The following is a 13,513-nucleotide window of genomic DNA, read 5'->3' as shown; positions in this document are numbered from 1 at the left end:
CATTTTTCATGCTTACTATACTATGACATTTTTTGACCATTTTTCATGCGTTGCTATACTATGACATTTTTTGATGGTTTTGACGACATGTTATACTATGACATTTTTTGACCAGGTTTTCATGGCCTTCGCTGCATGCTCCTATGACAGACTCATGAATTTGACCATTTTTTTCATGCGCCTTCCTATGACATTTTTTGATGGTTTTTGACGACATGTTATACTATGACATTTTTTGGCCATTTTTTGAAGCCCTACTATACTATGACTTTTTTGAGCATTTTTGAAGCCCTACTATACTATGACCTTTTTTGACCATTTTTGAAGCCCTACTATACTATGACTTTTTTGAGCATTTTTCATGCCTTCCTATACTATGACATTTTTTGACCGTTTTTCACGCCTTACTTTATTATAAAATTTTTCATACCTTACTATACTATGACATTTTTTGACAATTTTTGACGTTATACTATGACATTTTCTCAACATTTTTTAAGCCTTCCTAAGTTATGACATTTTTTGATGGTTTTTGACGACATGTTATACTATGACATTTTTTGACCATTTTTGACGCCTTCCTATACTATCACATTTTTTGAGCATTTTTGACGCCTTCTTATACTATCACATTTTTTGACACCTTCCTATATTATGACCTTTTTTGAGCATTTTTGAAGCCTTACTATACTATGACATTTTTTGACCGTTTTTCACGCCTTACTTTATTATAAAATTTTTCATGCCTTACTATACAATTTTTGACATGTTATACTATGACATTTTCTCAACATTTTTTAAGCCTTCCTAAGTTATGACATTTTTTGATGGTTTTTGACGACGTTATACTATGACATTTTTTGACGATTTTTGACGCCTTCTTATACTATCACATTTTTTGACACCTTCCTATATTATGACCTTTTTTGCCCATTTTTGAAGCCCTACTATACTATGACTTTTTTGAGCATTTTTGAAGCCTTACTATACTATGACATTTTTTGACCGTTATTCACGCCTCACTTTATTATAAAACTTTTCATGCCTTACTATACTATGACATTTTTTGACCATTTTTCATGCCTTCCTATGTCATGACTTTTTTGACCATTTTTGACGCCTTCCTATACTATGACATGTTATGTTGGACAGCTGATGTAAAGCTGTTACCTGGAGGCCTCTGTCTTGGTCTGAAAGAACTTCTTCATTGTACGAAGACTCTCTGTGATCTTGGACTACATCTCTGTGATCATGGACTACATCTCTGCGATCATGGACTACGTCTCTGTGATCGTGGACAGTGTCTCTGAGATTATGGACAATGTCTCTGTGATCATGGACTATGTCTTTGTGATCGTGGACGATGTCTCTGAGATCATAGATGGTGTCTCTCTGGTCATCGACAATGTCCCTGATCGCGGGCAATGCCGTCAAATCGGTGACCCCCGTCTCCGCCGATTCTATCGCAAGGTCTCTACGAAGCATGGACAATGTCTCTGATCATGGACAACATCTCTCTCATCTTTGACAAGGTCTCTGCGATCGTGGACAATGTCTCTGATCGTGGACGATGTCTCCCTCATCCTCAACAATGTCTCTCCGATCATGGACCATGTCTCTGTGATCGTGGATGACGTCTCGGTGATCGTGGACAATGTTGTGGACAAAGTGGTGACACCTGTGAGGAGATCAAAGAGAAACATATGAAGGAAAATTATCGATACACTGCTACCTATTCCTCATCAACAACAACAAATACTTGGGGAAAAGTAAAATGATTATTAATTGTGTGTCTATCAACTAATCACTGAAGCAATGATATATGTTACTGTGAACTGCACAACAATAATAAACACTATCAGTTAAGTAAATCTTTGGATGCAGGATTTTAACTTCTGTTGTTCATTATACTACAATAAAGTCTGAGTATTTCTTCCACCACAGATGCTCACATAAAGAATGATTATTTCACATTTCAACCTTTGACAGTTTACTATGACATGTTTTGACACCATACTATTCTATGACATATTTTGACCATTTTTCACACCTTACTATATTGACATTTTTTGATGTTTTTTGACAACATGCATTCTTCATGCCTTACTATGCTATATTTTTTGATAGTTTTTAACGTCTTACTATACTATGACATTTTCTGAGGCCTTTGATGCCTTACTAAACAGTGCTGTGTTGGACAGTTGATGTAAAGCTGTTTGTGAATTACCTGGAGGCCTCTGTCTTGGTCTAAAAGAACTTCTTCATTGTACGAAGACTCTCTGTGATCTTGGACTACATCTCTGTGATCTTGGACTACATCTCTGTGATCATGGACTACGTCTCTGTGATCGTGGACAGTGTCTCTGAGATTATGGACAATGTCTCTGTGATCATGGACTATGTCTTTGTGATCGTGGACGATGTCTCTGAGATCATAGATGGTGTCTCTCTGGTCATCGACAATGTCCCTGATCGCGGGCAATGCCGTCAAATCGGTGACCCCCGTCTCCGCCGATTCTATCGCAAGGTCTCTACGAAGCATGGACAATGTCTCTGATCATGGACAACATCTCTCTCATCTTTGACAAGGTCTCTGCGATCGTGGACAATGTCTCTGATCGTGGGACGATGTCTCCCTCATCCTCAACAATGTCTCTCCGATCATGGACCATGTCTCTGTGATCGTGGATGACGTCTCGGCGATCGTGGACAATGTTGTGGACAAAGTGGTGACACCTGGAGAAGAGAAGAGAAATATATGAAGTATGAAGAATATAAAGTGATTATTAATTGTGTGTCTATGAACTAATCACTGAAGCAATGATATATGTTACTGTGAACTGTACAACAATAATCAAGACTATCAGTTAAGTAAATCTTTGGATGCAGGATTTTAACTTCTGTTGTCTATTATAGTTCAGTAAAGTCAGAGTATTTCTTCCACCACAGATGGTCACATACAGTATCATTATTTCACATGTCAACCTTCTTATTAACCAATATTTAAAATGCTTTTTGAGAGGTGAGAATTTGACAGTTTTCTTTGTCATATGATAAATAGTAAATACTGTTAATTACGCAAAATAAGACACCTGAAAACGTCACCTTGAGCTCTGAGCAATTACAGTTAGTACTTTTTTCTAATTCAATAGACACAATTAATCAGTTCTTATTATATTCAGTACTAAATTCATTAAATACCAAGGTTCAAGCTGGGATTTACTCAGTGACACTAAACCATTAATAATTCATCTCATCAACATATTTTTCAGACTGGGTAAATGTTTCAGACACATACCTGTTGGTCTGTAAGGTGATGTTGGTGTCCAAGCTGCAGCAGCTGAATATGGTGACCTGGAAAACACAAGTACAACACTTGAAACACTGATTAACTCATGCAAAATAGTAATGGAAACTTTTTACCACCAAAACCCACACAGTGTAGGAGAACACGACAGTGAAACGACACTAAAGCCTTGACAAAATTTGACTGACCTCAAAGAGAAAAGCAATGCAAAAAATATATAATAATAATAATACAAAAAATGAAAGCATAATTTTTACTTTAAGAGCTTAAATTTTGGTGTAATGATTTCTAACTGTAAGCTCAAACATTGTAGAGGGGCATAGAGTCAAGGTGTATTTTTCAAGCCTTTAACATCAAACTGAGCTCAATCAAGCATCAGGTCCAAACAAACAAATGACTAATCACTAGGGGTGGAACGAGATCTCACAGTATTAAAACGTGATGATATTTCTTGTCATGTGAAAAGTTTTGTGAGACAGTATCCGGCTGCAACTAGCACAACCAATGAAATTATCATGCGTTCCAGTCAGAACTTCTGTGTTCCTAGTCAACTGGAACACCCATAAAATCAGAGAGAAAACCCGCCAACCACGACATAAGAATCAAAGATGGCTGCTATTAATATCAATATTAGTGAACACTCTGCTAATTTTACTTTTTAAGTAGTTCTGTCTCATTAGTGTCACATTAAGTCAGTCATACATACAGTACTGTTCAGTTTTTATCTGTGGACATGTTGCCACACTGTTTGCATGAACACAATACCATCTACAGCTTTGTTATCAACTGGTATTCCTAACAACAGCTAGTCTGAGTTACATTTGAATCGGTTCATGTTCATTGTTTAACATTTTTATGACCAGTTAAATTTGACCACCTGTTTAAGAATGTTGTGTTATTCGGGTGAAGTGCAGATTTGTTCTGAACGTGTACTCTGAAAAAAGCTTTCCTGTGAGTGTCCATTTTTCCTGTCTTTCCTGATTTGTTTTCCCGGGGACGTCAAGTCATTTGTCACTCGGTCAGTTCTGTGACCATATCTGAGGCCGGGCTGGGCAGCTGTAACCATCTCTTAACTCTGTATCATGTTTGAAGGAAAATTTGGTCAGTCTCTGTTTGCACAGTATTGAGTAGTGCTTACTAATTACTGTTTGAAAATAAAGATAAATTACTAAGAAAAATGGCGTTTTATTTATTTTGGTTATTTATACTGTTTTTATCTTGTATGTTCTATTTGAGGAAAGGAGATCAGTTAAAAGGACCCACACAGCTTCAGTTAAAAGATAGAAACTCATAGAGACATTTCAAAATGACCTGCATAGTTTTGCATTTTGTGACTTTCAGTCAAATAAAAGACTTTCCAGTTACATCATTGAAGTTTCCTTAAAAATAGTGTTAAAATCTCGTCTAGTTCTGGTGAACCCAATATCATGTATCGTCTTGTCTCATGAGCTGAGTATATTGTCACACACTTAATAGATATTAACAACTGTGGCTGAACCAGAACATTCTCCAAACATTAGATGAGTGTTTCAGAAAATGGGTTGTTTACTGTCACATATGACAAGAAAAAGCATCGCATCTTTAAGAACAAACAACAAAGTAACTTAAATGTTTGAGGCACGAACTTGTGTGGGAGCAAAGAGTGAAAATTTAGTTTTCAAGTGTGAATTTAATCTAACTGAGCTCAATCAAGTATTAAGACTAACAGATTAATATTTACAGCTGTGGGTCAATAGAGAGCTATGGACAAATTGCTGACACAAAGACGCAAAACAATCACAATGAGATGCTTAATGGCCACAATGAAACAAAAAATGGCCTCAAAAATGTAAAATGGGGAATGGACACTGAACTATAGAGACGCAGTAAGAATGACCACAAAGAGACAAAGAAGCTGACCGTAAATAGATTGTAAAATAGCCAACACGTTACCAAACAGTTACCTTGCCTCCACAAGGTGCCCACAACTTGTGTTAGGGATGGTATATTCACAGAAACACAAACAGACTCTAATTCACGCAAATAAAAACGACGGCCAAAGCAGTCCCAAAAGCATAAGACTAATGCTAACGCTCGCTGCTAATGCTAACGCTGACATCCAGGTGTAAAGCAGCCAGGTACAGACGCAATATAATACAAAGTGATGGCAAATAGACACAAAACGATGACAGCGACTTGACAGACAGCTACAAACTGTGTGAAAATAACCAGGATGGTCCACAACTCATGTCAGGGACGCCTCAGTCACTGAACCACAAACACACTCTTACCCACACGCTTAAAACGACTGACAATGGAAATACGGCCAAAAGATGACATTACAAGAGAAGGCTAATGCTAACGTTCGCTGCTAACGCTAGCTGCTAGCTAGTTCACTCTTTAGCCTTACCCTCGCGCCGCAGGTGTATTCAGCGTCCAGCCTCACTCCTGCTCGACAAAAACCAGCTCCAACGTTTGTATTAGTATCCACTAAAACGTTTGTTTAGTATCCATATTAGTATCCACTAAAACGGATACTTCGTCAGTGTGTATGTTCTCTCACAATACTGGCAAACGGAGCGAACGTTTGAAACAGTGGTTTTAATCTGTTTTCCGACTTCGTTTCTCCACCTCTCTACGCTCCTCCACGACGCGGCCAATCACAACACACGCAAGCCAATGACGGCAGAAAAAAACGCCAATCGGCCACCTGATTCTGTTCCGCTTAGCAATCGCCTCTGATTGCTCCTATAATACAACCATGGGGAAGGTATGATAGTGACTCCCAGCGACTCCAAACCAATGCCGAATTGTGAAACTACACTGGACAATTAAGATGCACCTCTTTGTTTACTATTTTAGTGTATCATCTACTATATATGAACATTTTTACGTAAAAATTAACATTTGTCTTAATAGGTTCCATGTCTTGGCCCAGTAGCTCCAAAGTCAACACTGGGTGAGACTGAGTTTGGCCCCATATTGTGTGGATGGTGCAAATACTTTATCATTACCCAGCGTTAACTACAAAACAATAACTTTAATGTTACCTTACCTTTGACCAGTGGCCACTGCTCTTACAAGCATTGTCCAGAGGCCTGTCTGAGTATTTTCATCCTTATTAACAACCACCTTTAGCAGGACTTGATAAAAGCTCCACTAAAAGCAATAAAGCATGGTTTCTTACCTGCAAATTTACATTTATGAGTGTCAAATTTAGCCATTATGATAAGATAAGAAAATAAGATTCATTTTGTGCATATGGGTGCTTTTCTGTTTTCTGTGGACTATTTTCTGAGAGACCAAACAATACATTTTTCCACAGCAGAGTGAAACATTCAGAAATATTTTCAGAAATGATAGCACATAAACCTTGCCAGAATTTCTTCACAAGTGGTCAAAGCCAAAATAAATGTACAACAGTTTCTGGATATCCATGACAGAAACTATGATTCACATGTGAACTCTTGGGGAACTCAAAGAAGGAGTGAGCCAACATGTTTAGACAAGACTGTATAGCTTATTCAGAAGCATGTATTATGTATGTACTGCAGTTCACATTAAAAATACGCAAATAAACAGTACCTCTTGTGAAAAAGTGCAATAAACTAACAAATTGCTAATCCTTTTATCAATATTTTACAGTAAAAGTAGAACAAAACAGATTTTTGCTGTTTTTACAAAAATGGTAACAAGCTGTAAATTTTGGCAATGGGCATGTTGCACAACATCTTATTTTACTTACTACATGCATCATTTCTTATTGTATCTGTATTTCTTGAATAGTGTAAAGTATCATAAGGAAAATTCACACCCAGATACTGTGGAATGCTGGGCATTGTCAGAGGTGAAGTAGAACTAAAACTTTCAACAGAGGGTAAAAATTCACTGACAGGTGAGAAGTTAGTCTATTGTCATTGACATATCCTTCACAAGTGAATTTTACTCATCACAAAATGTAAACTGTTCTGAGAGAACTAGAAAAAAAGTCACAAGTAAGATGCGCACTGGTTCAGTAGACACAGGCACACCTTTGAGGGCAGCAGATTGTCTCAAGCAGTCACGACACATCCATGTAGATATTGGTGTTAGGTGTAGGACAGAGGTGGTGTGAGGTAGATAGCGAGAAGGCTATGTTTTGTGTGTTGCTGTGTAGCAATACACACAATACTCCTTGCGTTATAAACACTGATGTCTCAGAGGGGAAAGCAACCTGTTGAAATGGAGCCCAGACTGTCTGCCTGTCTGTCATCACTCATCTGTTTGTTCATTCCCTCATCTCTTTTGTGGTTAGTATTCACAGGAGCCGCTCTCCCTCTGGACTTCATCAGTTAATGCAGACTGCTGTGATCGGACGATCTCCAGGCATTTTATTTGCCCAGTGAGAGTAATTCAAGCCTTTCATCAGCAGCTTCCTTGGCAATGAATGGAGGTGGAGAATTCTTGTTAAATTCAAAGAATTTTAAATTCTTCTTCTTCTTCTTGGACAGTGAACAGTTACAAGGAATGTTCTCTGATGACAGTTTGCAGGGAAATTGTGGATGAAGATTTGACAACAAACTCCTCTTTAAGAATTTATTATTTATTCTTTTCTACAATGATGAAGCTATTTGAGTTGCAGTGAAATAAAGAAGTGGGTTGAATGTTAATAACAGAGGGAATCTGAGCCTGCCACTGCTGTAGACTCTGTGGGACTGTTCATCTGATAATCCATCTACAAATTAAACCCTGTCTTGTTGACATGGAGAGAGGTTTTGGATTAGTTTTCTGAAGTTTGAAAAGTGGACCTCTGTGTATTCAATACATGTCATTGTTCACTTTTGTTCCTCAGTTGCAGTCATTTTAATGTTCAAAGTTTTCCATTTGATCACTCTAACAGGAGATTCCTGTGGGTATGGTTTTTCAATCTACATGCCCGTCACAGATAATTTTACAATCCCTCTGAGCTTCCTTCACAACTGCTGTCATTTTTGAATAATCTTTTTCTATCAGTATCACTACATGCTTATACGATTCAAAATTACCTAAATACCATTAGGATTTCTGCTCATCTCTAATGTAACATGTGGGCTTAAGCATTTCATGGCTCACTGGAATGATAATTGAATTTAACACACTGCTCACTCAAGGTTGGTGTCAAGTGTTATGAATAAACGGGCACTCACCTGAATGAAGAGAGTTGATTAATGCTTCTGTGCACAGATGAACCAGCAGCAATCAGTGGTAAGAGAAGAGGCGGGTGGAGAGAGCAGTGACTTTCTGCTGCTGCTTCCTGCTGCATTCTGGAGGTGGGCTGGATAATTACCAGCGGCCTGCTCCCTGATTAGTGATCTGATGAGACTGCAGCGCTATGAGCAGAAACAGCATCACCACCCACCTGATTATAAACGACATCGCAGACCTCTGTTGTCAGTTTGTATCCATCATAATTGCTGTGGAAAATGGATCTGGAATAGCAATGCAGCTTTAATGGTGGCAAAACACTGTCAAGTCTAAAAATGCGATTAAGCAACATGAGTAAAAACAGAGGTGCTGCTCATGCTCGGGTAAATATTATTCATGGTCACATACAGAGCTGAGTGTTTTTCTCTTTGTCATGTTTGGGTGTTTCAGCCATTTGTAGTCATGTAGCTGTAACACAGGCGGAACAGGATACAGTACATTCACTGCATAAAGGAGGATTTCATGGGATTTCACTGGATTTGTTGACAAGAAGAACAAAACCAACAATGACTACTAACAAGTACTGTGTGTCTAAAACCTGATACACTGTGGCTTATTTCTCTGTGCCATAGACCTCCCATTGTTTTCCAAGCCCTATTAAAAACACATCACTGAGCCACAGTGTAGCACTGGGTGACACATTCCTTCATTACTATGAACACGCGCTGAGTCAGTCCCACATTCACTGTTCTGCTACTAAATGCTCACTAAAGCACCAACATGTATTCTTATGCAGCTGAAAATAGTCCCCAGTCACAGCACTATTTATTCCTGTTTGAGTAACATTTGCCAAGAAGCACAGGGCTCAGCTGTTTAGGGAAATTACCAAGCCTTTTTTTCAAGAATTAAAGTGTACGTTTGTGAGTCATTAAAAAAAAAAAAAAAACCATCAGCAGGTTTATCGAAGAATCAGCAGAGTCATAGTAAAAACTGATAAATCTCTCCCTGATCTGATTTTTTTCAGCTGAGAGTACGACTTCAGGGTTCTGACTGAAATGAAGCAAAGCTCCATTTCTGACCACTTTTCACTATCAAATCATTGTCAATTCCAATGCCCTTTGTTATGTTTCTCCCAGTAGTGCAGCTCTTACCCTTCGTTGCAGCCATAACAAGTTTGTTTTGCCCCTCATGGTTGCAACGAGAGGTTGTACCTTGTGAAAACATCAACAAATACCATAATGTTGAGTGACATAGGCATGTATGACTTTCCATTTGTTTGTCTGACTTTGTTCCTGTTTGCTCTGCAGCCATATGAAAAAAGGCTTTTTATCTTTCTTCTGCCACAACAGAGCAGCGTGACTTGGTTTTCTGGGGATCTCATTTTCCCTTTTTATTGCCATTACTCACTGTGTTGTGTACATTATTTTGAAGTCCAGTTCCTAAGACTTTTCAGCTGTTTCCAAAGGGCAAAAACTCAGCACAGTCATTGAGAGTCACCAACATGGGGGTCAGAGTCAGAACAATGCAGGAGTTTATTTTTACCTTCACCAAGGACGCCATGTTTTCTGTGTCTGTTGGTTTGTCAGCAGGATTTCATATAAAGTACTGAACTGATGTGCACCTAATCTTAGTGGAATGATGGGGCATGAGCCTGGGAAGAACCCATTAAATTTTGGTTAGATGGGCAGATATGACAGATAAATCATTTATATCATCACACTACTTCCTCTATCCTTTTATTTTTCAAATATAACAGCCAGACATGTGGAGAATTGTTTGGCCTTGACAGAGGTATACTCTCTACTCTGTGCCATTCTGGTTGTCAATGCTACTTGTTGATGCCTTTGTAATTTGCAACGGAGAATTAACAATAGTGATTTACATTAAGAAGTGCACAGTTTCAAGATCTCTTCAGTGTCTCCTCTCTGCCTGCCTCCACAAGAAGTTTTCATATTCTTCCTGATACACATCAATTATCAAAACCAAGCCACCTTGAGGCCTCAGCGTTAGATGATACATTAATTTCTCTTAAACATTTTTCAGCATTACCTTTGTCTCTTATCACCATGGCAGATATGTGTGTGTGGAAGAAGGTGAAGGGCTGAGGTTAGAGGCAGTGGTTGGTTACTGACACCATAATGTCTACACAACTTAGACTATTAATTAGGAACATCGCTATGTCTCCTCCCCGCTCGGCCAACGTTCAACCCCCTCCAGTGATCCGATAAGAGTACAGACATAGATCACTGGGCTTTGCTGCTCCACTGATTACATCTTTAGTTGGATTATGCAGAAGAAGCTCCATAAATAAAAAGTGATCTGGCGGACACAGAGTCTCCAAACACCTCATGTTTTATTGATATTCCACATGAAAACGGTCAGAGTTTGTCCCTCATACCACTGACTGCTTCACTTCATCTTTCAGGATGTCAGCAGGACCTCAGCCTCACCTCTTCAACGTCCAAGTGTCTTGACAGATGATGGAAACTAGAAGTTTTGTAACAGCAAAGCTGCTTGGTTAAAAGAAGTACATACAAGAAATGCTCACCTTGGCATGTGTTTCAAAACTGATACAAAGTCTGTAGGATGTTAGCGGCTTTACTTGACAGCAACCTTGTAACCCTCAACAACACAGTTGTTCATCAGCAGGAGACTGGAAACTGTGATGACAAACAACCTGATGTTGTGAATGATGTTACTGCTTTTTCAATTCATACAAAAAAAAGAAAAGAAAACAATAAGCTGAAATATACTCCACTGTCCACATGCAACCCTGCATGTGAGGCCTATTACAAGGTTTTACTGCAATAATTTGCATCACTACCCTGTGCTGAATGACCGTGGTTACTGGCTTTTTAAAGGCATATTTGCAAATCTTACGTAACTTTTTTAGGACATCAAAAATACATAGATGGTCTTTTTTATTTGGACTTATGTGATTTATGTACATGGTCATCTTTTTTGACTTGATTTAAAGGGAGAGAATTGTAAGTGATGACGGGCTAAACACTTATGACTTATGACAGTCAGCAGCAACAAATTACAGACAGCAGAGGCATCAGCTCCAGTCTGAAAAGCTGCATTCTTTTGTCTTTTGCAACCTCTTATTATTTTCTGGGAGCGACAGCTATTGTCTCACCCCAAACCCAGTCTGCTCACATTCAGTGGCAACTGTTTTACATAAGCAGTTATGTTTTGGCAGCAGTGGAACATGGCATTCAGCACAGATGTCCTGTATTTGCATCCCACATTGAATTTTTCACACTCCCTGACCCTAAGCGAAACTGTTCTCTCATCTCTACCTTCACTTGGATTTTTTTTTATGTATATATGTGTGGCATGTTGAAAGAAAAATATAATGATCACATTTCCTCAAAAATGTAGCTGCCAGTGGGAAAATAGCTCCATATGAATGTGAATCATAGGAGATGCTGTTGTTGTATCTTTGCAGTCGGTATCACTGGGCCTTCTTGGCTAAAATCTCTCAGGGGTATGAATCCCACCTGCATTCTAGCACAGACTGCTGCCTCCTGTTACAATCTCTTCCTCTGTAAGTTGGCATTTTTTCTTTCCCTCCCTCTCTTTGAGAAAGCCATCCTGCCATCCTGATGATTTCATTAGATTCCTATTCTCTCTTTTCACTAGGCCCAGGTCCTCTACATAGTTTTTTTTTATTATTATTACCTAAAGTAAAAAAAAAAAAAACAGCTAATCTGACAAACTGCCTCTGTTTCATTAGCCTTTTTGTTAATAAATGTCTCCTTTTTTGCACCTATTCCTGCCCATTGGCCTGCATCTTCAACATCCCCACACATTTTCCAGTGCCAAGTCTAATCATCTGCCCTTTGTATGCAGCAGCAGTGAAACACACTACTTGAGCACATGGTCTGCCAGACAGATTTGAATTGGTCACACAGGCTCTTTTTTCCTCATCTGTTTGAGGCAGCTGACAGGTAATGTGTCTGTGGTAGCTGATCTAACCAAAGAATTAATTAACAAACAGCAAGATGCGACAACTGTGTGGGTGGGGTATTATAGCAAGAGTGACATTGAACATCTGTCCTGTCGTGTATCCTGCAGCTTGAAAACAGAATGTAAATCACACAAGTATACCTGAGAATCTAGCCTCCCTTTCTGTACACATGTTCCTCTGTTGTGATGGACTTATCACTTCATTCTGATGTCGAGGAGTTTGGTATGGCACTGGAGGGCATATGTAGAGTGTATAGAAAAAAATTCTGACACTTTTTAATAAATGTCCTGCTGCTTTGCAGTGAAATGTGTGGAAGTTTATTATTTATTATAAGTCCACCCCGTCCTCCAGAATCTCTCTGAAAATGCTGATAATCATATATGAGCAGACAACATCCACAGTGATTTTTGAAGCCACAATGTTTAAAAAAATGATTAAAATTTCTTCAGTTTGGCGCCACCTTGTGGTATCTTTAAGAATAATGCTGTCATAAACTGCACCCATTTTATGTATATTGTTTAATGAAGAATAAAAATGTAACAAGAAAAATTCTATCATCAGCCCACTCTCTGGAAAGGGACACTGAACTCCTAATTAACTAACTCATGAAACACTGTCAGAGTCCATGTCGAAAATAAAAGAGCTTGTTACGTCTGCCCGCACACTCTGCCACTGAATTGTGGCCTCGCTGTGGTGTGATTTGCTGTTTTCAGCTCCAGTCTCAAGGGTTTATAACCTAAGCTGGCACAGTTCGGTGGTCCTTGAGGCTTCCAAAAGTCCAAGGACAGCTTAATGTGAACATTCAGTGCACTTCAGAAGAAAGGTTGGAGGGTTTCTAGAAAGTTCTTAAAGTCAGTGATCAAAAATGTTCATGTCCATAATGGATTTTCAGCAACAATTCACACAAATTTAGTGTTTTTAATATTTATTTTGTAAGGTCAGATACCAACATTGTACCAGGACAGACCAAGAATATCAAAGCCTGTGCATGTAAGGTTATAAGAGTCACCAGTATTTTGGAAAGGGTGCATTATCTTTTACAGTATATGACCATGAAAAATGCCATAATAACTGATTTCAAGTCTGTTTTG

General features: G+C 38.7%; 1 long non-coding RNA gene across 1 annotated transcript; it reads right to left on the bottom strand.

Moving 5' to 3' along the window:
• Window positions 1-2,638: 2,638 nt before the first annotated feature.
• On the bottom strand, window positions 2,639-5,751 carry LOC127140551 (uncharacterized). The gene is made up of 3 exons (XR_007811043.1): window positions 5,697-5,751; window positions 3,299-3,354; window positions 2,639-2,736 (listed from the first exon to the last, which is right to left on the bottom strand). It is a non-coding gene; the product is annotated as an uncharacterized LOC127140551 (long non-coding RNA).
• Between the last annotated feature and the right edge of the window lie 7,762 nt (window positions 5,752-13,513).

Source organism: Lates calcarifer, unplaced genomic scaffold (assembly GCF_001640805.2).
Source record: "Lates calcarifer isolate ASB-BC8 unplaced genomic scaffold, TLL_Latcal_v3 _unitig_485_quiver_1995, whole genome shotgun sequence".
NCBI classification, from domain to species: Eukaryota; Metazoa; Chordata; class Actinopteri; family Centropomidae; genus Lates; species Lates calcarifer.
Note: the sequence above shows the minus strand (reverse complement) of the source record. Positions and strands in the feature narration are given on the sequence as shown.